Source organism: Syngnathus scovelli, chromosome 4, assembly GCF_024217435.2.
Source record: "Syngnathus scovelli strain Florida chromosome 4, RoL_Ssco_1.2, whole genome shotgun sequence".
In the NCBI taxonomy this organism is placed as follows: Eukaryota; Metazoa; Chordata; class Actinopteri; order Syngnathiformes; family Syngnathidae; genus Syngnathus; species Syngnathus scovelli.
Window position 1 is genome coordinate 14,319,748 of NC_090850.1, and position 27,170 is coordinate 14,346,917.

Consider the following 27,170-nt stretch of genomic DNA (forward strand, 5'->3'; position numbering starts at 1 on the left):
TGTCAGCTTTGAACTCCGGTCAGAGATCTTGTGACAACCTCGACAAATAAAAGTCAGAAGTGAAAGTGAACATTATTTAACCGCTTCAGAAGACATTTTTTTTGAAGAAAACTATTTTATTCTATTTTGACAAACTTGATTTCATCCAAAATGTACGGTATTTTCCTTATTCGTTTGATAACTATGCTGTAAGACCGTAGATGTAAGAAAGTAACTCGGGCAATGACAAAATCCTGCTAAGTTGAATTATTTGGACCGCATCAGACAAAAAGAAGTATAAAAACTCAGTAAAACATGGACAAATGCATTAATTATCGACCAAATAGTATAAAATATACAAATGTGCTTGCGAGAAAAAACAATAAATAAAACATGTTTTTTCTTTGACAGTGTAGTTTCTCAGTCATCCAAGTCATGCTACTCCGCAAATTATTAAATCAAGGAAACCGGATTCTTCTAGTTTGTTCATTTTGCAGTGTTTTCTTATTTTCCCCATTACACACCCCAAAAAAAATTATCAAGGCAATTATGTTATTAGGGTGAACTAAATACAATGTGTGACCACAATACTGAAGTTGATGTTTTTTATCGACTCAACCTACTTTCATATTTTGGGTAGAAAAGTCTTGATTTTAAAAATACTTAAGATAAGTAACAAATTCCCTTTAAAAGGGTAAGGTTTAAATTCTTGTGGAAACTGATTTGGAATACGCGGTATTCAAGACAGGCAACCATTACTTTTGATTGGCCATCAGGGACGTGGCGGTAATTTTCTAAATTACAAGTCATCACAGTACCACTGGTGTTATTTCACAAATTACTGCATTACAGCCCTTTAATTGTCTTTTGTTCCCCAACAATGTGCCTTTTTTGGTGGACTAAATTGAAATTCAAACAAAAGGGCAAGATTCTCTCATTTCGCACTTGAGTCTTTGCGTGTGAAAGAAGAATTATATAGCCCTGATGGAAAATTTACAACCTCTTAACAGACTATACGGAATGATTGTGCTCTTCAAAATGTCAAGGGCAGGTGTCTGAGGTGTTAATGGCAATAGTAAAACAAGACAGAGAGGTCATAGACATTTTTGACAGTGTACGTAGCATAGAACATATTAGCCGGGCTACATCGAGAATTTATACTTGTGCGGGGACTCGAGCTGTAAACATGGTGGAAATGTCCATTTTGATTGAGCCATAAAAACGAATGAGGTCAAGCAATGACAATACATCAGTGTTGTAATTAGCTGTGCTAAAACTAGACGTGTTTAATTGCATGACAAGTAATACATTACTGGTCACCTGCCATTTAATAATCACTGGACATCATTTAGGGACTAATAGGTACGCTATGTAATCATTTTTGTTTCCATTTATAATACCGGCTCAATTTGATTGGTTTGATTGGTCAAATGGAGTCAACCGTCAGCACTAGTTAGACCGTGCAAGCGATAATAAATAAAAATCAAAGTAGCAAGCGGAATGTTGCTCGGTGTAAAAGTCAAAGTAGCGTTTTATATTCACAAACATACTCAAAGTAAAAGGAATATTGCGCTAAAAGTACTTTTGTATAAGTTATACAAAATGTAATTGTTGTAGAATGCAGATTTTATTTTTTTCATTTTATTTTTGCATCATTTCGGCTGATCACAGATTTGATTGCTTTATTTGCGCTTCATTTGCCTTTGGTTTCCGATTATCCGATAATGTTCATCATGATACAGATTGTTTATGTTTGTACAAAATTCATGGGAAAAGGACCTGATAATAATTGCATTTAAAATTAAAATTTGGGGAATCCTAATCACATTATTTTTCAAAATTGTTCAGCGCTATAATTACTACATACTACCTCCCCCTAAATGTTAGCTACCGACTGCAAACGAGATAGGTCACGTCATGCAAGGATAAACTATCTTGGGTTTTTTTCCACACTATATGATCCATAATGGATCCAACACTCTATAAAATGCCGGTACGTAAAACGGCTACACAGCTATGAAGAATAATTGTAGTGCTTAAAACTTAATTGGATCCAAATGATTTTTTTTTTAATTTTCACTGAACATGACTATAACAGCAGGGGGAAAAAAATGTTGCACGTCTTACCCTTATTGTAGCTCATTCTTCTGTTCATGATTTCCAGTGCTAAATTTCCTGAGACGCTAATGAGAAGGGATGAAAGAAAGCCAACCATGAAAATGGCTCCATGTTTCCATTTGCTTCCGCTTTCCTAGTGGATAGTTTTTATTAATTTCATTTAATTATCCCACACTGCTTTTTTTATGGGGTTTTTTAATACTAGGCCATGTCTGCCCTCCTCCCACTATGTGATCTTTTGTAATTTAATAAAGCCTCATTTGAGTGAGAAGTTAATTAAAGAAATTAAGCTTCAGTGGTCATCGCCGTTGCCGTCCTCCCAATTTCATAAACACTTTTCAATACTTCACATTATGAACATGTCAAGCAGAAATCAACACCACAGGACACGTTCCACGAAATGTCGGTAATTGCAAACGGCAATAAAGGGAGTATCGTACTTAAACACGGCGAGTGACAGCAAGAATGGAAAAGAGTTCACATTGTTATATTGGCTACGGCTTTTCTTTCCCCTTCGTCCCTTAATCCTTCTGTTAGTAATTTTTTTGTTTGTTCTTCTTTCTATTTTCATTTTTAATGAGTTCCAAGACCAGATTTTGCTGTATGAACCTGTTTTGAAGGTATTTTCCACCTTTTAGGGTTGAATGACGACACTGGTTTGCAATACTCAGAGGAGAAATGAGGAAATCTACTTACTGCTTACTGCCCTCTGCTTGGTGTTGCTGTAATTGCATCAAAAGTCATTTCTGAGACTCTTTGAAGGCCCCGCTCCCTACCCCGAGTTATCCCATCCATGTGACAACATAAACAAAACAAATTAAAAGCAATATGCAATATCGAGAGTGCAGCATACAGTTAAAAGCTTATTACCGCCGGGGAGACAATTAACGCATGAAAACGATAGCCAAGATCTACTGGCAGTTTTGAAGCATAAGTTATTGATTTGGAAATGAAAACCTGTGCTCTTCAAGGTTACAGCCAGCCCAGCCTCATTACTGCTCTGTCCTTGAGAGGCCCGCACCAGCGTGGAGAGGACCGCTTTAATGAAGGTGAATTTAATGGGATTTAATGTAGCTGGGGGCAATGGAGCGGCGGAGATATGGTTTTAACAAAGAGCAAGGGACCAAGGGTACAGCCAAGAGAGCAGTCATTTCCTTTTCTTGCTTTTAGATTTATTTATTTATTTTCACATTTGCCTAGGCGGCGTAAAACCACACCACTGTGTCAACTAAGTAAGGTCTGCAGCTTTTCATCGTAGAGTCACGGATCCGCTTTTCTGTGGCATTGTTTTAATTGCAATCTGATGACTTTGTCAGTCTGAAGAAGGTATTAAAGCTTAAATGTTGGAGGGTGTGCACAGTTTGAATGTGATTGGTTCATTGTGAACAACAACATGCTAGTTACAAGCGCGTGTGCACACTTGTGCAACCACGTTATTTGACTTGGTTTTACTTACCCCCATTAAAGAAGGTCATATTAATGGTGGAAAAGGTTTGGAAAGGATCAATCTCGGTCGCATTTGTTTATATCATCAAAACTTGACATTTGAACAGGGGGGGGGTGTGAATTTTTTATAACCACTGTAACATCCTATTGACAATTTCTGTCTTTGAATGCCAGACGGGGTGTTTGGATCACAAAGAGGTTTTATTACATGTTAATGATTACATTTCATCAAAAACATCTGAAGATGTTATTGAAGATTATTATCATCATCGTCATTATTATTATTAATATTATTATTATTATTATTACTATTGAGCATGATCGAGTTTGATTATTGCAGGATAGTTTTCTTATTTTTTTTTTTTTCGGTTGCAGATTTCAGTATTTAACAGACTAGAATGGTTAAGTGGCCAATTAATAAATACAATGTGTAATGAATAAAAAGAAACTATTTTTGTTTAATTACCACTTAACAATAAAAATATGAGATGCAGGCAGAACATGTGACTGTTTTACAACGCTTTGTTTTTAACAGAGGGAAAAAGCAATGAGAAATGGGCAATTGTTTGCTGATTTTTGGAGGGATTAAATGTTGTTGTCATGCTGTAATGTGTCAATATGTAAATAAAACAAATCTGCAAAAACTGACCATTTTAAAAGAGCTGATAAATTTCAAAATTCATTTTAAACAAATTATGTTTGCCGGAAAAAATAAAAGTTAAAAAAAAACAAAAAACTACCCAGGTAATACATCAAAAACTTACATGTCCTTATAATAAATAAATGCATAAACAGACAATCTCATTGCTCCTGGAACATAACCCGTCCTCTGGAAAGCAATGCACATACCCAGTGTGAGGAAAGAATAGTGCAGCACAACTGACAGAGAAGGGGCATTAATGTGACAATAAAAAAGGTACTTCAACCTCACGATCATGTGTAAAACGTCTTTTTTACAGAAATTCTTTATAATGTTACCATCTATTCACAGTCTCCTCTTTTGCATCTTTGGTTTAGCACGGCACATATGCCTTGGGCTTCAGGACAAGCACTTTTATATTCATAACCTGCCTCTGATATTATGTGCATATTGCTTTCAGACGAGTGTGCCGCTTTGCTCTTCGGCAACTAGTTCACCGTCACCTGACTGTGCTTGATGGGAGCAACATGTACTTTGTGCAAATAAGATTAAATGGACTGACTGTAATGTCTCATAAATTTGACATTATCTCAAAGGAGTGGGGATACCTTCATACCTTGTCTTGAAGCCTTTGCAGAGTCATTTTCTTGTTGTTTTTCTTCCTGCCTCCGAAGGTCTCCCAGAGAGCTGACAGGGTGCTAATTCGCAAATGGTAAGAGAGGGAAAAGATGTGATTAAAGATGCCAAAGCCATGATTTCATAATATCTGTCAAAGTAGGTATTCAGTTATCACTAAAGGAACACCGGCCAAACTAACTACGATCATTGCCTTCAAGTGAAAAGCTTGCATATTATTTGTTTTTGCTCCACTCTGACAGTCAATTCCCAAGCATATGAGATGATTTGTCCTTGGATAGGCACTCGTATAAAGGATGCATTTGACTGCTAATGAACCACTACACCACATACTGCATACTTTTTGATGGAAAGCCTTCGTGGAATAGCCAATTTAAAAAAAAATAATAATTCAAAACATCTGTCAGGTTGTCATGAAATATATTGATAAACACATCAAATATACACATATTCATAGCCTATATATATATATATATAATATATATATATATCTATATATATATATATATACATATATATATATACATATATATATATACAGTTTAACAAAGCGACAGATCTCCCAAACTGTATTTGTTTTTAAGGTGCATTGCTGCCTGAGCTGAATTACTTACCCATTTGTAGGGTATAATTTGCTGTTCTCAAGAACTTCCAATTATATCAACAGTTGACAGATGTAGCCACTTTCTAATGTTTTCAAAGAATCCAAGAATTTGGTTCGAATCTACCCGACTTGTAGATTGTAAAAAGACAAAAACACTTATCATACAAGCGCCGTAAAAATCTGCCTAAAATAAAAAGCAGTCATCTTTACTAGTTAGAGGACAAGAGGATTGTAGTCAAAACCAGTTAGTTTTTGAAGAAGAACTAAAACGTTGTGATAGCTATAAAAACAGCGCATTGCGCTGTTGCCATCAACTTTCATTGGACCTGTCTGCTATCCCTAAAATATGACTAATACAAAGGTTTGGGAACAAGTGGTTTTAATTCAACAGCTTTACAGAGGAAAAATATTCTTAACAATCTTCAGAGTGGTCTTTTTGTACTGCCGCAGCCATGGACACACTTTATAAGCAACGGCAAATTGTATGCAAGTCAAAAGGTTCATTTCTTATTCTGAGCATGTATTGATGCAACTTCAAACTGTTATTGATCCTGACACACAGAATCTCCACCCACTCTTATGATGTTGGCTGTGCCACTAACACAACAAGAAAAAAAGCACTTGAAACAGATGGGCAGCATGTGAAGATATCTCAAGTGGGGCCTGCAAAGAATTGCTATATTAATTCCGACAAGAAAAGCGGCATACCGGGCCCCGCACTTGATCCATTCTTGAACTTGTGTTAGCGGTAAACTGCTCAACCCAAAGTCTCAGATTACTTAATTGACACCACTTGGAATAATTCCAAGTTCAAGATCAGGTGTACTCAAAACATACGTATTATGAAAGGCTTTGATGCTTCAAATTTGCTGTATGTGCACACGAGAATCCGACAAGGGCGACCTAAGTTAAAAAAACAAGTCAACACAGAAGAAAAATATTTTAATTAGCCTCTCGCTAAGAAAAGAGGACTTGTTCAACGCCACTTTATATGAACAAAAACTATCAAGGCTGGTGTTTTTCATGGCACCAAACTCTTAGCAGTGACCTTCTGGAGGAGCACCTGGTCACCTAGCAACATACCTCACGGGACAATATCTCAGAGACTCACCAGCCATGAAAAAGAATTCATAACAAATGACAAATCTATCACCTCTTGGTCCATCTTGTCAGATCGCCCTATATGATCATCCCAATTCCCCTCACACATTACCATGACGTCACATCCAGCCCGACAAGTTTAATGTGGCATCGCGCTGTTTTGAGGGATATGGGCTGGATTTGGGGGGCTAGGAAGTAGAAAGATAAATTGAATGAGTTATTCGTCAGCCTAACTCACAGATTCCTCATCTGAATGAGATCCGTGCTCGTTAGAATGTCCGTCTTCTTGTCCCAGGCACTAAAAGATCATGCTGGCACAGATAATCAGCAGCACTGACTGTGTTACCTTGCAGCAAATTGTTTCTTTCCACTGAGGCTAAAGTCATGCGCAAGGTTTTTTTTGTTTGTTTTTTGAATTGTACATCAAAGAAAAGACGAAGTCTGCACGAATGGCAATTTTGAAAACAAATATCTGTTTATGTAAATGCACATTTACTTTACTCTGCGTGAATACACATAGTGGTATCAGCCTGCAAAAAGTACTACATGTCTGAAAAAAACTCATCATCTTCAACTGTATTAGCGTTATGTGGCAACGAATAACTTATTCTTATCCCAAACTTGGTGTATACGAATAGCTTTTTTTTTCTGTAATACTGCCAATTTTTTTGTAAAATGCACATGGATTTTAGGGACCCTCTGCTGGCCTGGTAGCTTTTGATGTTACTCCAACCTGCTCGACGGCTAAAAAAAAATGTGTGCTTCCAATGCTTTCATTAATCTTATCAACTGCAAATGCTTTGTTGCAGCACTATATTTCTTTCTTACTCACCATTTTGACAATTTAAGAAGTTTTTTTTATACTTTTTATATTCTAATTTAACTTTGCAAATAATGAATGAAAGTAATTTAAACATGCTATACATTGAAACATATTAAAAAGTTGTCCAAAAACATGCATATTTTCACTAGGTTTAAATCATTCACTTTTTTTTCCTTTTCATCACCAGGAAATTAAACTTAAATCGCTGGAAGGGTCTTGAGGAGAATTGTCTGATAATGCTGGTCATGTAAATCAATTAATCTTTGGAATTTTGCACAAATAGCTACTAACTACTGTATTGTAATGCTAATTTTTGGTCTAAAGTTGCAGACGCGCACGCTGAACTAAAGAGAAACATTGCAAACTTCAGTGCACTGCAACGCGTGGCGTTCACTTGCAAGTTGCAACGTAGATTTTCCATACACATTACAACTTCAAACTTTTTGTCGTGCGCACGACTCAAAACACATCGTCAATCTGACGGTTATTGTTGAGAAACTTCTCAAAACTGCGTGTGCAACAATCCCCCTCAGAAAAAAACAATTAACTAACAAATCACGCGGGTGAAAGACATACTCACTTGTTACGGCTGAAGTCGGAAATGACATGCAGTAATTGGAACGTGTGGTAATATCACCACTTTTGCCTCAGCAAGAAATATGTGCATTTTACTTACCGTAATTTCCGGACTATAAGTCGCGGTTTTTTTTCATAGTTTGGGTGGGGGGGCGACTTATACTCAGGAGCGACTTATATATGTTTTTTTTCACAAATTTTTACTTGATCATTAAGACATCACTTACAAGTATAGTTGACCACTTCCCATGTTATTTTTAGTATAGTTGATCACTTCACATGCTTTTATTTCTTTATCTTGAACATATTCAAAACATAAAAAATAGAGAAAACGTCAAATAAAGCAATTAACACTTTAAAGCACCATATCCAAGTCCACTGTCTGCTGTATGTACACTTGCTCCATTTTTGCTCCTCTTATATTTATTATTATTATTTATTATTATTTGTTTATTTATCATTTATTCAATACTCTTATTTATTCATTGTTAGTGCCTTCTTGGGTTTTTTTTGTGATGCTTGTATGCATATGTGTACTATCTCACCGAGGGATAGTGGAAATGTAATTTCAATCTCTTTGTGTGTCTTAGTATATAAAAAAATATATCGACGATAAAGCAGACTTTGACTTTGATAAAACAACCAAAAAAAATTATATTTTCAGACGAAACTGGATGAGGGCGCTCTAAATTTTACCGTTGGCCGTGACTCATCAACTGGGTGGGCTTAAGAAAAATGGCACCAAAAAGAAACTCATATTTTGCAGGTTACAAACTTCAAGTTGTAAAATATGCAGCTGAAAACAGTAATCGAGCAGCAGAAAGAAAGTTTGGAGAACCGTGATGTACCAATGGATTACTATTTCAAGTGACGTCAGTAGCGCGGCGCGCCGGTTGTTTACATACAAACGTGCCCACACAAGGACTACCATCATTAGCGGTGACCATTTCTAAGTGACACGGAGGACAACGAGTTTGAAGGAATTAAGGATTTGGAGTGACATAGAAGGTTTGAAAAACTATTATGGCTTTTACGCACGCCCGGTCTCTACTGAGTCGGGGGCCGACGCTCGGCCGAGTGGCTGTCCGCGAACGGTGCGTGGGGCTCGGACATGGCCATTACGCACGCCCGGTCTGTCTGGAAGTCCACGCCGCCACACGCTTGGAAGTTTGTTTTGTTTAATAAAGAGCCGTTTACCAAACCTACGTCTATCCTTGTACTTTGTTAACGCTACAATATAGTTATATAGTAGATCTGTGGAATAAAGACGAGGCTGACGTCAGGGCGCACGCGCGGCGATGTTGACAAAGGACGAGGAATTTGATCGATGGATTTAATGGAATTAAAGTGCACGGATGGTTTGATAATATTATTGGCTTGTATTATAGTTATTTAAAATATAGTTTATCTATCGTTATATGAGCCTGTGGAATATTTTGAAGCGCAAGCGCCCTCAGCCGTGCGCACCCATTGTTGACAAAGAACGATCGATGGATTTAATGAATTGGAGTGACACTGATGGTTTTATAAACATGTTATTCATGTAATAGTTGTCCTTAATCACTCTATATGTTACGTCAGGCCCGTTCTCAGCTCTTTGTTTGTGTTTGTCATGTTAGCATACCTATCGTTTAGCCTGTTGTTGCTATTTAATGAATTGGAGTGACACCGATGGTTTTATAAACATGTTATTCATGTAATAGTTGTCCTTAATCACTCTATATGTTACGTCAGGCCCGTTCTCAGCTCTTTGTTTGAGTTTGTCACGTTAGCATACCTATCGTTTAGCCTGTTGTTGCTATTTAATGAATTGGAGTGACACTGATGGTTTTATAAACATGTTATTCATGTAATAGTTGTCCTTAATCACTCTATATGTTACGTCAGGCCCGTTCTCAGCTCTTTGTTTGTGTTTGTCACGTTAGCATACCTATCGTTTAGCCTGTTGTTGCTATCGTTTAGCCTGTTGTTGCTCGTTCATGACTGTTTTTGGTGTGGGATTTTGTCGAATAAATTGCCCCCAAAATGCGACTTATACTCCGGAGCGACTTATATATGTTTTTTTTCACTTTTTGGGGCATTTTATGGCTGGTGCGACTTATACTCCGGAGCGACTTATAGTCCGGAAAATACGGTACAATATTATTTGTATAAGAATAAAAATAAATGGTGTTTTGTTGTTTATAATTTTTGTCTTCATCAGACAAGGTAATGAATATTTTCTACATCCACTTTGAATCTGTCTTGAACCCATGCTGCCCTCACTGGTCTAGCGTGTGAACCACCACAATAAAGGTCACCAATTTAAAAGGGAAAATGAGGGGAGAAAAAGGCTCACCAGTGATCATGGGACTTGATTTTCTTGGAATGTCGAAGAAATAATCATTTGGAAACGTAAACACTTGCGAAGATTTAGAGTGAACATTATGCTTCCATTTGTAATTTGTAAATAATTGTTTTATTATAGAGAGCAATACTATCATCCGTGTGTTGAAAACAAGTCGTACATTGCATTAATCACTAACCAAAAAGTAGCTTTCCATTTCCAAAGCGAATCGCCAGCCCCTGTACCGCACCATCATTTTTATTTCATTTAGTATTTGTAAAAGCAAAATTTGTGATACAGCCCCTGTATTCACTCGTTAGACTGTGCCAGTGTACTTAATGAAGTGTCCTGGGAGTGTAAAATACCCCCGTCACATATCCCTGACATGTACTATACACGGGGGAAGAAGTGGTTAATTTTACCCAAGAGCCGGCTGCTTTTGTTGTCATTTTAGTCTTTGCAAAGAATACATTGGACTGCCAAAATATCTGATACTGAAACATGTTAGGAAATCTGCCCAGGGCAAAAGTTGACACTATTGCCTGTTCCCAGCCTTTCTGTCCCTCTCATCTGGTCGTGTAGCCGTAAGCTTCGCTAAGTCTGCGTCTCTGCTTTGCTACTAACATAATCCATCCCTCGGTACCACTCTAAAGATTGAGTTTGAGAGCGGCAAAGACAAAGCGCTTGTCACCCGTGGAAGGCTCAAATGTATCCATCTGGAAAAGACATCGGAACAAAAGAGGCTTCAGGGGCAACTCGAGGTTCTCTACCTCCAAACGGCTCCCAGGCTTGCTGGGGACTGTGGCAGGGCCTCTCCTGGTGAACCAGCCTCCATGATAAATGACCCCCCCCTCTGCTCTTTATCGCCTCACTAAATCAAGCGCTTACCCGGCCTATATGACCAATTTTTGCTGCTTTGTTTGACGTTCCCCCCTCATTTTTAAATGCAACTCCAAAGGCAGTGGCTTCAATCTCGGATAGTGTGCAATGTTCAAGCGGAGATTTGCGATCTGTGTTAATCCAATCTATTGAGACAAAATGGAGCCGAGCTCGTTTGGACGAAGGAAATATTCTCATCTTGAAAAAAAAAAAAAAAAAAATCTCATCATGGGTTTATTCTATTTCTGTCTTTTACCATCTCAGAATACATCCCGGTGCAGATGGTGACATGGCAATTGTAATTCCGGGCAAAGTATAAATTATTTATGTGAGTGAGGGTCACACTTGGACTTGGTTGCTGTCTGGCTGTAGGAGATTGACAGGGCAGACTCAGAAAGAAGTTCTAAGAAAAGACAGCTCTCGCTCTGTAACGTTGTAATCACATTATGAGCAGTTCTAAAGCACAAAGAAAAGAGCAACATGGTCAGAATTTTTCATTCAAAAGTCAAGTGAAGTAAGTTTACACTGCTCATGTAAAAATATTTATGTTCATACTAGATACTATATTTTGATTACTTTTAATTATGTTTAATTTTGAATATTTAACTTTTGTTGTATTTAAGATGATTTACCTGATCATCACATATTATAAGAAAATATCATCTGATTGCGATTCAATTTTAATCATTCTTGTACAAGGTTGCTGGTGTTGGATGGATGAATTTAATGTACTGTGTCTCCCCCTGGCGGTCACATATAGTTCTCAAGTCTAAATGATGCTCATGTAACATAAGTATAATCAACTGTAATGTAATCTAGTAAATATTAGGGAAGAGATTTAAAATTCATAAGTTTCCCTCCTTTATTTGCTAGAATTAAGCAGTGCCAAGTAATCTATTTGGCAGTCATCTTGGCATTTGGTGTCTTTTTATGACCTATCAATCACCCAAACAAAGCTGACGTGTGCGCGGCAGTGGGAGGCGGGGGACGAGGTTCTGACCTGCGGCCCAGCGTGCCATTCAAGGAAGGAGTGCTGCTCACCCAGGAAATCCCATTACATCAAAGTATGATGGATATCGGGGTCCATGCAGCTCATATGCGGGATGACAGATAATTTGTTTTAAATTTGTAAAAAATGGTATGTCCACATTCACCTTTATGCCTGTCTTTCATTTTTTCAAATTTCTGTCCTAATCCAGACTAAATCAAGGGTGACAGCAAGAGGACTCATCCTTCTTTGGATGCGGTGTTGTCTTGACGACAGAGATGCTGAGTTGGCCTTTTTAATAGAAAAACTGCTTGACTTTTTTACCCTTAAATAGATTTTTTTTTATTAAAATGGATAATTGAATACAACTGGTAGAGCAACACATGTAGTCAGACAATAGTGCAATGAGCAGCACAGTGTACATTGAAGGAGAAATGTGCCGTTTAAATTATTTCATTAGTTTTAATTATATCATATTATATTTAATTATATTCAACTCTGTCAGTGAATGCGTTTATGGTGTATAGTGTTGCTATTTTCCTCATAAAACATATTACAAAACTGTTGTTTATTTTACGCAGAGCCTGGAACGAATTAACAGCCGTTACATTAACTTCAATTGGGATGGATGAACCAATTAAACTCTTATGTCAAGGCACGGTTGGCTAGATACCAAGTTCAAAAAGGTGCACAAAGTCTAAAAGAAGGAAAATATGTTAGGCAAATTGTCTCCATTGTGAGAAAATGTCAGTTGAAGCGTTTGAAATGAGCTACAACATTGTTGAATATATTATCCCAAAACTAAAGCAAAGGTTAATCAGCCACTGGCCACACAGTTACTAAAAGGTCTCCCTCTCTGAGCACTTTATCACTATTGTGTCTCCAATCGATTGTACAGGAAAGAATAACACCATAAATGGTTTTAGCTAAATTGGATAAAGAGACATTCAAGCATGCAGTCTTTGGTCTTATCATATTGATGACATTTAGCTTCATAATGAACTCAGCGATGGTATTCTGTCAGCTCTCAGTGTGACACGGTGCACTGGCAAGTCCTGCCTCAAGGTAACCTACAGGGGATTTTCAAGTCCAGTCATTCTCATGCAGATACACTTGCGTCGTCTAGTGGGGAATTCGCTAAACTACATGTACGTCAACCATTCCTGAGCAGAAATGTCATAGGGACGGACGGATTGATGAATAGATGATAGATTATTCTGATAAACATCGTGAGCCAAAAATGGGAGTTTTATCTGACAATATCCAATAGCTCTTATAAAGGGCCAAATTCAAAGTCATTTTCCAAAGCATTAATAGGTTGCTGTTTCCCCAATCAATAGCTACACTAATCTTTTCAGCTCCATGTACATTTTCTGATTGAATTTCCCTTGTAATCTTATTTCCCGCTTCTAATTAGTGCTGGAGTTGAATGAGACCACTGAGTTGCCACTTCACTGCTAAATGAAGAAGCTTCACCAATGGACCTCTCGTCGAATCCAGATCACTGCAAGGCAAATGGATTCTAATTTCTTTTAATTCAATCGCACTGATCTTTGACCACAGAAAACATTTCCTAGTTAAATTGTAATCCCTAGCTGTTTCGTTTTCCTCAACTAAGCATGCAATTTACATACGTTATAGCCCGAGGTATCAACAGTATGAGCATCGGTGCAGGGAGACTGCTCCCTCAGTGTGCTTTTAAGGAGACACAATCCGGCAGCAATCAAGCATTGCTGGATGCAATTTGGAGCAACATAGATGGAGGCTTGAATTAAAACTTGTGGATTTTGGATTGCCCCTGACATCCAAGTGCTTCGATTTAAATGAGTTTTCTCTTCCTCCCGTATAATAACTAGCAGTTTCCTGGGGAAAGTCACATTTTGCTTCACTTTTATAATCATCATCATCTCCTATGCACCAAACAGACATATGAAGCAGTGTGTCCGAAAGACTCTCTGACTATATCTGAGGATATCTGTGAAGCCGAGGGAATCAGAGGGCCCAGTGCACCAAGTACCGCTTACATAAAGTTGTACAATAATGAGGAAGGTGTAGGTTGCATTAAAATTCTAGCTGTAGGCTGGGCTTGGAAATGACTTAATTGCCTTGGGAACCCATCAAATCACAGCCAAATTAATTGCACCATTAGCTCAGTGATTGTGTGCTTGTGTTCATATATATGCATAACAACCCTTCGCATCGAAGATACAGAACATCAAAAGATTGACAAACGCGATCCTTCACAGTTCTCAGAGATAGCGTACCTTTCCGAACATCACACTCAGTTTATCCACAATCTCACACCTTTTCTGAGGATCATTCCCACATTGTGATATCACCTGTGCTTGCTGTGAGCTGACATTATCCCTTGCTGCACCGTGCACAAACAGGAATGTCACCTTCGAGTAATAACTTGAGGAGGATGGCCTGCATTGAAGAAATGCTTGGAGTTCATGAAGCCGCAACTCCCCCTATTGGTGGAATGAGGTCAATTGAATTTTGTAGCTTCTTGATAAATGATAAGGCTAATGGGAAACTCAGCCATATGTGAATAGAATGAAAGGTGACCATGAAGACATTTATCCATTACTAACTGGTCATTTTTCAAATTGCTCATATTTTGCACAAAAAAAAAGCGTTGGTATGCCCCTATTTTGTATTTTTTTTTCCATGTAGTTCTAAATTGAAGACACAGTATTGTTATTTTAAGCAGAGTGGAGAAGTTTTTGTGGTCACAAAACAATCTCCATTTTGTCTGTCGTTTTGGAATATTGTGTTCAACCCGGTCTGTCTTGGAGTGTTGTGCTAAATTCCAATCTTCACATCTGTCTGTCTGGCCTGCTGACCCAGTTCCTCCTAGTGGTTTACCCAACCCGGCTGGCACTGAGGTGTACAGACTTAGTCATGTCAAAAATGACCATAACGTTCTTATGGCACCCAGCAAAGCAAGTAACAAATCCGTCTGGGAGTTGGGGGCTGTGTTAGGACAAAAACAGGCTCATAAAAATGACTGGGTCATCATTTTGTCCATGCAAACATCTCTCTTTAACCCTCTTCTTTTTCATGTATTTTTTTTCCTAAGTGCTTTCATGCAAGAACTACTTGCATCAGCAGAGGGCGCCCAAAGACTGCAAGAACCAGAGGAGAGGAGTTTTCCATTCTTTTTCACTATGACCTGCGCTTTGTTTTTCAATGTAAAAATAGGACTCAAAAACTCTGGTACCTCTGACATCAAAGTTCGCAGTTTGGTGTTGGGTAGAGAAACAAACCAGCGTCAGATGACCGCACCTTCCGGGAAGGAAAGCAGAGATGGAGGTCAGATATGGTAAGGCCAAGGCATGGAGGCATTTGGGAGCAAGTAATAAATAGGGATAAAGAAACAGTGTGACGCAGGGAAAAGTCATTAACTTTTTCCGGGCATCCCTGTTTTAAATTTAGGTCATAGTACTAGGCTTAAGTGTCTCTGGCTCTTTCTAGGGAATGTGCTATTTTAATTAGTTTTATATGTAAAATGACAGTTTTGCCTCGAATGCCTTCACAGCACCGACCTGGTCACATATACCAGGAATTAGGCAACTCATTCCAAGTCAGCAAAAAAATATATTAGGCCTATTCAAATTGTCGTATAGGGCAGTATAAAACCAGGTGCAAGTGCAAGTAGAGGTCATTTTGAGTTCAACAAGAAGGTCATGTTGTGATTGAGGTTAATCCGGAAATTTCATCTGAAAGCCGAATAGCTCTAACTTTTCATTTACATGAGCATTTCATTGCCTTGCTGCAGTGAAGCTTCAAATAACAGAATCCTCAGTTTCATATGTCAGTTAGGCAGATAAAGCCACTTAGATTGACTTCCTCGCCAATTTGAGTCTGCTCTTTTATTTTGGGATAATATATACGAGAGTGGGGTCGCTGATAATGTGCCAGGCAGGTTGCCAAAAACCGATCATTACCAGTCGAGGACCCTTGAGAATAAATTCAGAGATTTGTTTCTAAAAACATTGTGTATGTTTGAGGATAACTACTAAAAACATGTGAAAAGTTAAGAACTATCAAGTACTCACTTGTGGACATATACACACAGCCTGTAGTATTAAACAGTTTCAGGTTTCTTGACGTTTTGGGGGGTTTGGCTATAAAAACAGCGCCCCGTGACGCACTTTGGTGTTTGGCATGAGTGCTCTCTCCCCAACAATTTAACAACTTAAGAGACTTTGATCGCATCAGTGGTTATCCGGCAAAATTGTGAGTCACTTTCGTTGTGGCGTGGAAAGTCCCATGACAACCCAGGTATGATATATTTCTTCATATGCATATATATTTCTGTAACACAAAAAAGCCTGTAAACACGTGTAAGCATAATAAAAACATGCTAGATTTTGCAACAGGTTTCTCACTTCCACAGCTTTTGAGAGTGAGGAACATTTCATGAGTGATGAGTCCCGATCAGAAAGGGGATAAAGGGGCTCAACATCAAACTGGGTCTGCATTCACTTATTTTATCAACTTCCTGGCAAATGCGTGTCGAGTATGAAAGCATTTCAAATCCGTTTGTTTTCCCACGTTAATCACAGCTATCTTATCAAAACACAGTAACAAATCAAACTGATTTCACAACAGTGGGTACAATCTACACTCAACCAAGATAGCAATCATCTTAGCAAAATAGAGACGCGTTCTCTTCCCCTTTGAGCCACCAGCATCGGGCCTGTACCCAATTAGTGGAATAACGTTTTAATCGGTTATATAACATTATATAATCCCATCGAGCTAAGAGGTTCACTATCAGGATTGGAAGGTCTCGCCACCGCAGATGGTGTAGGTCTTCCCAAGTTTACATTTCACTGACAGCATAGAAAGCATACCAATCCGGCACATACTGTACAGATTGAATGGGTTATTATACAACGTACGTATGTGACTCAGACACAACCTACTTGAGATAAGCACTAATAGGACTGAGATGAGTACAAATGATGTGTGAAAATGACTCAGTTACACTGTCAGCTCCCAGACAGATGAGGGGTTAAATATTAACAGATTTTCCTCTGGATCTTGCCCCTTGGGAATGCAGAATTTTCCATAACAGCGATTAAAAATTACAGCGCTATTTTAACATTGATCGTTTATGATGAGCAATGGAGCCAGGCAGTTAAAAAACCCCACTGGCACTTAAATAAAAACGTTTTTTTTTTTTTTTTAATAATTAAAAAATAGCGGCAGTTCAGTGGTTAGCACTAAAGTCACAATACTCCCAAAAAAATCCAAGTTCAAATCAATGTCTGTGAGGGCCTTTCTGTGTAGAGTCTATGCACTCTTCAATTATCTTGATAGCAGAAGTTCACACCGGTTTTCACCATTCATCACGTCACAACAGCATTTATTTTGCGATGCAACTCAAACTTATAAAAGACGTCAACTGGGTTACACGTACTAGAAGCAGAGTTTCTAATATTGATTGTGTTTAAGATCTTTAAAAAAAGCGGGGAAAGAAATTCTCGTAATAATCGGGAAATACCCACAAGTCAATTATCTGGCCTGGCACTTGAGGAGTCCAAACATATTTTAGAAGAGGCCAGTGCCCCCGTGGCCACCCTCTAGCGCTGCCAGTGCTAACAAAGCCATTCCACTCGTTTATTTTAACTAAATCAGAATGTATCTTGCAATCAGCAGCCCCCAATCCTCATCCAAACCTATTAAGCATATGGTATTTGATACAGTGTGTGTGTTATGGTTAACGGGGAATTAGCAGGTGTAGAACTGTCAAATCGTAGACTTAAATTGTACTACTTTTTAAGCAAATTAAGTCAATTAACAATGTACTGACATCCTGCCCAAATAAGGCTTACTCGGATGGCAGTATGGAACATTCTGATTGAGCTCACTTCTTTCTTGATCACCCCATACAATTAATAGGCTTCTTAAACAGAACATGATACATGTTATGCTTAAGCTTTGTTGTTGTTGTGGTGGTGTTGGTTTCTTTCCCAGATTTCCGCTGCGTCGGTATTCTATTGATCTGGCGAGCTCAAAGAGCACAGTGGTGGACACACAAAGCTCAACATTTGCTCTCAGTTAACATTGTTTCACACAAATTAATGCGAAGTCCTCACATTAGTTCCATTTTCTGCATCATTCAGAGAGTTTCAACACAGAGGCAGCCAAACATTGTGGAGTCCCTTAGAAGTCTGGCCATGAATAAATATTGTGTAATCTTCAAAGGTTCCCGTCTATGCACGAGTCTTGCTGATTGGGTCGGTGTGGAAAGGTTTTGCCGGGAAAGACTTTGGACACAGTTAGGGAACACTGACATCATTAAATCAAAGGTAATTGAATCCTAAATTGTGAACGTCAAACTTAATCATCTTGTTGAATTTATGATCCTTTTCTTGAACGACATGTGAATAGAGAAAAAAAAAAAAAAAACATTGTGGAAACACGAATTGAAAACTGCTACTGAATATCCGTGCTTTATTCATACACTAATGTTCAGGAATAAAGTGTGAGGGAATTGAACTAAGTTCAGATTCTTACCAAAGGTTTCTCCTGGTGTCATCGTAGCAAATGTTCTTGTCAAGTGCTACGATAAGGTGTTTAAACATTACGATCATCTTGATGTCTTTCTTTCCTGCCTATATGGTGACTTTGTAATCTCTTAAACCCTCTGGCACCACAAATTAAAAACGTGAATGGTAACTGTCAGTTAAATGAAAAACAGAGGCAGGCTGTTTCTTTTTGTACCATTTTTAAGCGTCACGTTGGATGTCTAGTGCTTTTTCCAAGCCCAAATAAATATGAGGGTTTCATCAGGAAGAGAAGTCAGCATAAAAACTGAGCCATATAAATCATGCAAGTTAAAAACACGACTCATTGTGGTGACCCCTGATGTGAGAAGCGGAAAGAAGAGGCCGTAAACTTTGAATGGGAACATCTTCAACGATATTGGCAGCTCACAAAACGACCTCTATCCTTAGTTGTAAGTAATTTCAGTGTCCCCAGTCAAAAGGGAATCCCTGATTCTTTTGTCCAGGCATGATTGGCAGATCACACAAATGGCTTTTGAAAGATAGTGACGGGCTTATCCTTTCATATGATCCTACGACAGCCAAGGAAGTTTGCCTTTCCAGGGGTCATCCATATTCATCCTTTAATATACAAGTCAGTTCAGTTTAGTTGGGCTGAGAGGGAGCTTACTACTCTTTTAAAAAAAAAAAAAAAAAAGTCTGGCCTATGAAGTCCAGTGTCCAAATGTTTTTACTAGCCTCTCAAGTGGTGGAGACAGACAGCAGTCTTCTTTGTGTTATGTATTCATGACTGGAAATTTCTTCAAACTAAATATAGCCATGCAAAGAGCTGCCCCTTGCCTTGCACTCAGTGAAACTTTACAAAGAATGAATCCTTTAATATGAATCATTCAACTAAATTACGTTACGTGTCACGAAAACAAGTATTTTTTGCCATTTGCTTATTTATCTATTTTGTTTGTCATTTTGAACCCATGGTTTAAGTTCATCAAACAAATATGAATATTAGACACAGATACCACAAAATGCAGTTTTTTATTGATAATTTCATTTATTTAAAAAAAAAAAAACTACCGCTACGGCCTATGACTAGTTTTCATCTTTGTGAAGATATTTTGGCTCACATAATTGTCACATTAGAGGCTTTCTAAGCTCGAACGACATTTTGTCACAGCATTTCAATTGGATTCAAGTCTAGGTGACTCCAAAGCCATTCGGAAGTGGACTCGCTGGTGTCATCCGACTGCAGAAACACTTCAGTTTTTGGTCATTAAAAAAAAAAACTCCTTCAGGATAGTTTGGACTAAAAGGCAAAAGACCATATTGCTGGCAGGTATGCAACTTGTGCTTCCCTTTGCCACAAATTCTGAGACAGTCCCATAAAGTGTAAAACAAAAAAATGTGGATTAGACAAACAAAATTACAATAACATGTTTCAAATAGTATTCTCCCACCGGGGAGCTAAGCCGTGAAGTACAATCAAGTAATTGTTGAGTAAGCTTTATTATGCAATTTACGGGACAAGATGGCCTCAATGCTCTTAATAAAAACTCAAAAGTCTACTTTTACGAGATGACACAGACGCTGCTTTGAGTGAATGGTATGTTTACAAGAGTTTTAAAGATATAGCAATAAACTCAAAACAAGCTGACAAAAGAGGAGACTTTACATTTGAGGGTCTTCACGTAAAAGCTTGTTTAACACAGTTTCAAGGATGGCCATTCTGGGTCATTTGTAACTTGTGGTGCAGACGCAGCTGTGTTTGCTAGGACGAGGCAGCGATGTGTGCTTATAGCACCATCCCTGTTCCCCTTTCCAAGCCCAAAGCGCTGAATTTCCACCAGTCTTGTTACTCTAAAAGCTCCAAGGGACGAGATGCTGCAGACCTTGAGGTTTGCGGCCCGCCGTGATGCAGGGGAGCCTTGAAATCACCTTGTTACATAAAAACACCAAGTCCCTCCCCAGTGGGAACAAACTTCAACACGTCTTAGTTTGGGAATTTCCACTGCTGTCAGGCACATTGCTGTAATGGTCCCTTTTTACACAACAACTTAAGACAGATCATCTTATCTTAACAGCCAGTTGGAGTGCACGGCCACGTGCAAGTATTTGCAATATTTTCCTGAAATGGATGAATCGTGGTTTTATGGACATCCAATTTGTCTCTGGCATCAGTTTCCTGAAATGTCAGATACGACACAAGATTATTCAACATCTTGTGGTCTGGCCTCTGGAAGAGATGGCGAGTTGCACATGAAGAGATGCTTGTCTTATTCCACGCATTCAGAAATGGAGAGAGAGAAAAACAAAAGTTACTAAAGAGTTTCTCCCTGTTCCCAGAATGTCAACACGGGCTTAGTATCTGCGCACTCAACTATCAAAATATGATGTATTGATTTCACACATCATAATTTCAAAGCGTCGCTATGTTTCGAGTTAGAATCTGCTTCTGGAACTTGTGATAAAATTTCTCAAGCAAACATACACAAACTACTGATGTGACTCCGCGCCTCCCTCCCTAGCACAACTTAGCAAGGCCAACGTGTGAGAGCTGCCAAAGTCTGTTGGCCACCATAAAGACAAACAAAAAGCAAATGTAAGCGTTATTAATGGCGTTGATTCATGCATCGTACTTCACTGTCGACGCACACTATGTGGCTCATTAATGTGTCTGGAAAAATGTACAGGTAGTTTCCAACATCGTAAGCTGTGAAGCTTCTTTTAAACTTGGATGCTCGACTAAACTTGTGTATGGCTGTGATGAAGCCAAAGGATGGGGTCGAAACAAGTTACATGCTGACATGGAATATATCGACACTCACGCAGGCAGCACTGGGGGGAGTTCACCTTTTCCACTTTGACATGGTTGCCAGGTTTCAGTCTTAATAGCTGACAATTCCGGAAATGCAAAAATAATTCCTTTTGTTATGTATCATGAACTGAAAGCTACAACTTCCAGGTGTCCTGCTTCACATTTTAACCTGGTCTGATCCAGGAAAAGTTCCCACTGTCCTGTGACATTATTCACTGAAACCCTGATTCAAGTTGAGATTTACATTTGGAAATAATTTTCCTTCTTGGGTGAATCCATTTCTGATTTAATACTTAGTAGCAATCTCTATGAGACGACCACACAGACATCTGTAACAGTTTTCTAGTTAAAAATTGGTTGGGGGGGGGCGTTCGTTCGAGCTTAACTTTATTCTGTTTGGTGTTTCCAGAGGGAATCTGTATCTCAAGCTGAACAAGTTTGAAGACGCGTGACTTAATGTACTGCAGCGTGAAAAATGACTTTGGTGGAAACAAAGCTATATGTTATATTTATGGAGCACAGTCGCACTTTATTGTTTACTGGCTAAATTCCTGCGTTACATAATCATCCCAGAAACTCATCAATCCCAAAGCGTGCCAGGACGCTCTGTGACCGAAGACACCAAAACAGTGGGGCCCCTAATGCTGAATATGAAATGTGTTTCTTTTATGGGGATGGGCTATGGCTCAATTGTAAGTCAAAGTATGAGGACACTGATCCATCTTGAAAAATAAAATCAGAGATGTTGAAAAATTAAAAGGGAATAAAACAACACGAGAGATCTAAGTGCGTTGGTGATCCAACACGTGATCAAAACTGTTTTCGCCACGTGTCGGGAAAAGCACAAGTGCGTACGTTTCAAGGCTATTCCCTCATTTGTCCCCTGAACGATCTGTTTAACTATGCAGAGGTCGCCTGGATCCTGAGATGTTTACAGCAACAAATTATTTATTCGTCAAAATATGACCCACGCCCTTATTTTAAGAGGGTGATATTTTGGAACTGTGACCATAGTTGAATCCCTCAATCCTAATGCATGGCTGTTCCTGGCATGGGTGACATGTGACACTCACTGTTATGATAGTGACTCAATTAAAGTAGCCTCATACTGTCAAATCAAGCTGAAGAGTGTTTCAATTTTAGACACATTGCTGAGTCATGTGCAGTTTATTTACGATGTTCCCTAACTGTTTGCGATAAATAATCACCAAGACCTGGCGTGAATAGCCAAAAACCACACACCCATAAGACAGTAGCAAAGCACTACTCATGTATAAAAGAAACTCCTCGACTCACATAGTAAGCACCATATTGCCACAAGATCATTTCAAAGCACTACTTTTGGCCGCATGACATTTCTCAACTCACTTTGACATGGGTCTTTGGTATATTAAATAGATTTTAAAAGAAACTGGAATGTGTTTTGGGCGGGACGGGAAAAGAAACATGATAATGCAGTGAATTTGGTATTTAGAATAAAGTTGATGGATTTTGCACTCCAATGTCTAAAAAACAAAACCTTTATCAAGTGTGTGAGCAATTGTTTTTTTTTTTCAGTTCCTACTTGCAGATTTCTTTCGTAATTATCCACTAACAGAATTCAACTTTCAACACGTTTATCGAAACAGATGCTCTGCATTTAACCTCTTTCCACTTGGTGTCAGTCATACATCATTAGAATTGAGGGATTTTCAAATATCCGTTTTTTTGGTCCTCTTCCCACTGTCCATGTTTCTCTCTGTGAATGTTCATCCAACAGTCCGTCTCGCGGCTGGATTTATTGTCTGTTGTGAAACTCACAGGTATGGGCTGTCTGATCAATAAATTTGCTTGTCTTCCTGCCTGTCATTGTGAAAAATTGTGAGATGCAAATAGGCATTGGATCTTGGGAGCATAGTGGTCCAAGGAATGGATTCTTTATGTAGCGATCCCCAAGGACTTCATCTTGTTTGCACAGTCCAAAAACATGGTCTGGATGGACCCCTTCACTGTGATAGCAGTATCATGAAGCCCTCTGGTTCTCATTGAGACACGGGTCATTGGTTTCGCAGTAACCACCTGGCTGACGCAGCTTCCATTAGTTCCTATGAAGTTAACGTGCGTCAGCAGACCTATCAAGATTCACACTTGTGTCAGCGCTCTCATCTGCCCTTACTGCTCACGTTCCTTCCAAAAAGACAATGCCGCAAAAAGCGACTACGTTGGTTAACTCAGACGTCAAATCCAACCACCACTCCCAAAATATAATTTACGGTCATTTTTCTTGGAGGGACCAGAGCAAAAATGTTGTTCTGTCTTCTCCCCACAGACTGTCTGAACTTGATTTTAAATATAACTACACTTGCAAATCCAGTCACCCAGCCACTATCATAATTAGTGACTATGAGTTGTAGAATGGGGGAAAAAAAGAACCTCCATTGGTTTGCGTGTTATACCACGATAACATAATGATTGGCTCCCTTAACAAAAAACAGTGCATGTCAAATAAAGTCCAGATACAGCTAGAGAAACATTCTTTTTGGATGAATGTTGCTGATTCCAAATACAAAGACTTACATAAACATGATATACATTCATCACTGATATCAAGCCAGACTTGTACTTTCGATGAACATACGGGTCACTCTTAGAAAGAGAAGCTGATATTTCAACTCTTGAGAGAAACTTTTAGAAAGGCTTCCAACAATCCTAGAAAACCTGTCTCAGGCTTGACGCTTTTCACTCTTTTCTGTCTGGGAACCAAACATTTCCCAGAGCCCTTAAGGAACCACCGGGCAAGAAGGCCAGGGATTTTCAAAGACTATAAACTCACAACGGACTGGTTTCAAGGGAGCGAGGCCCGAGTCTAACATTTGTCTTGGCAGCGGTTGTGAGTGCCAACGTGAATGCAGATAGCTCAGTGACATCAGTAACATGGGAAAAGTGACTTCAGGGTATTATCTGAGACACTAATTCCATTTGGCCCAGTTAGACCCTGTATTAATGACATAGAACTGGCAGGGAAGCTAATTTGTAATGCTCCAGCTGGGAGTAGTTGGTTAAAGGATACTCCTGAACAAGAACATCACAAATGACCGGTTTCCAGGAGAAAACGCAGCACAGACGTCAGCACACTTCCACATATGCATTTACATATTGTAGTGGATTGTGCAGCACAGAATTGAAATGAAACAACATCAAGACATTTTAAATACCACTACTGGACCACCTGCAATTCCTGAAAAACCAGATTTCATCGTCCTTCATAAACTATTGATAGATTTGATGGATGTTCAAAATAAACTAAAATCTGACAAAAGTATCTGGTAAAAGTGATCATTGCCATATAAATCAAGATATAAATCTTGCAGCTTTCATTGCAGCCAAATAATGTCAACACACTTCTGCAAAATGACAAAAAAATGAGCTGTCTAGTTTGTTGTCAGTGGCATGAGTGCTTGTTTTAAATGGTCTGAGTATTTTTGTAATAATGAAAGTTTGAACAGGGGTCTGCAGACTTTTTAAATTCAGTGTAATTGACAAGCACATTTTAACTGCTTTGTAAACTTGAAAAGAAGGGATTGACTCGAACACGTGGTTACACAGTTTTTTCATCAGGTGATAAACCTTCAACACATGAAATAATAAATGCTTTTTGTACCAATTCGCACTGCATGCATTAAGTGAAAGACTTCGTGTAGAACAAAATATTTCATAATCACAACATAATAATTCAGATATTTTTTGTTTGCAATCACTGTGAGTGGCGGCGCGGACGCGCAGTAGTGTTAATTAGATTGAGCGCTCACCAGTAGTCCGTGGGTTATTTTGTGTTTCCCTGCGTCTCTGATCTTAGCGTCGCTTTCCTTGGGGTGCAGATATTTTTGAATGAGGAATGAGGAAGTGTCTGTCAACGAGCAAACTGACACCTGTGCGCGCGTGACCTGGGAAGAGACGGGGGAGAACGTGCTCGTACTCAATCTATGAGCGCTCGCTCTTGTGCGCGTTCACGTTCGCTCCGAGGTGCCCAGGTCCCCGCGACAGTAATATGGACAAACAGTGCTCATCTCTCATTATCATCACTTTAGGCCCGATCTCTTAAATATGAAGCGACTGAGGAAAAAAAAACAGGAGAGATAAGAAAGAAAGTTTCTGGCCTTCAAAATGCTCTTTTATTGATAAAAATGCAATTTTAACTGAGTCTACAACGTGCACCATATTATGTCCATCACAACAATGTTGTTGCTGGGAATGTTTGAAATACTGCCTGTTACATAACCTTGCTTTATCCTGAAGAGGTCTTCTTCAAGTGTGATGAATGCATCCCATCTGGGCTCTGTTCTCTATCGAGTGTCTCGTAATTAACGTCAACAGCATTAAGTCGGCCGTTGGCAGTTACAGGTACATTACTATTTTTCTCAGAAAAAGGAGGGAAGGTCAAAGACATGTGAGCTTGGTTTTCCACCTCACTTACGAGAAAATCCTGATAGATACAGTGGTTGCTGGAGACAATTTTTACAAGCTTCTCCAAGATCTGACGCACATTGCGCTCTGCAGGCTTAGATGTACTCGAGGCGGCAAGAGGCTTATGTAACAAGGACAAAAACTCAAGTTCTAAAAGTCCAAAAGCCATATACCCTATATAAATAATATATATTAAAATATATATTATAAACATCCAATTTGTCAGAAAAGCATCCTGTGCGGCCACAGAATGCTCATGCCAGAAAAATCAAATGCCCACAGTCCAGACATTATGATTAGAATTTGTGTTTGAGGACTCCAAAAAATATAGAAAGATATTTTTCTTGCGCTATGATTAATCAAGCATGGACAGAGAAGGACAAACAGTTTTTCTCCATTTCACCAATCGACTTGTGTTTAACCAAAGCGTCTTTTTTCCTTCTTTTATGGTTCACTGGCTGGGTACTAGAGCAAGTCCACTGAGGGTTGAACAATTCAAACTAACAATAACTCCAGCCATCGAGCATGTCCATGTTGGCTTTCCTTTCCACTTGTTTTATTGCTCAATTGAGACCAAAGTGGTGGTAAACTCTCCATTCATAGGCTTAGTGGACTCTCAAAAGGGGGAAATAATCAGCCAAGGAAGTTCAAAAGAAGCATCCGACCGCGATGAGCCAACGATAATGTGTCGGCTTCTCCGAGTGATGCTACAAAACAAAACTGGCTTGTGTGTATCTTCTTAGTTGTGTTGACAGAAACAAGCTCCCTCTATAATTAGAATATTTTGATCACAGTGGGTTTGTGTAACTTCAAGAGCAGTCCTGTAAAATGTCTTAAAAATCAGTAAACAAGTGAACAAGTGAGCTGGAACAAACATGGCCTTTGCTAGATGTCTCACCCTAAGGAGAAAATTCAACCTTTTCTTAATCAGCATTTAAATGTCTGTTTGTTCGTAAGTGGCAGATAAAAGGAGATTACTGGCCGAGCCAGAAAATGTTGACTGTCGAGTGATACAAATGGTGTGCACTCTTACGTTTGACTAATGTGCTGTGAATACTCAATGTTCTCTTCCCAGAATGGGAATTTGTCAAAGTGGGAGGAGAGGAAAAACTGTGTGACTGTCAGCATCGATGACTGAGCTCTTGTCGTTTTAGACCACAAGATGAACCCCACCGCATTGTGACAGCTCTCCAGTGCGCGCTGGTTGACTGCACCGCAGACTTCTGATCATCTTCTCGTAAAGGCCTTTGTTCTCACACTTGGGGTCGCTTGCCTCTG

At 38.9% G+C, this 27,170-nt stretch overlaps 1 long non-coding RNA gene across 1 annotated transcript; it reads right to left on the bottom strand.

Annotated features, from left to right (window-relative positions):
- Positions 1-3,284: 3,284 nt before the first annotated feature.
- On the bottom strand, positions 3,285-25,393 carry LOC137840253 (uncharacterized). The gene is made up of 4 exons (XR_011086780.1): positions 25,238-25,393; positions 15,340-15,404; positions 4,800-4,881; positions 3,285-3,414 (listed from the first exon to the last, which is right to left on the bottom strand). It is a non-coding gene; the product is annotated as an uncharacterized lncRNA (long non-coding RNA).
- Positions 25,394-27,170: the final 1,777 nt, after the last annotated feature.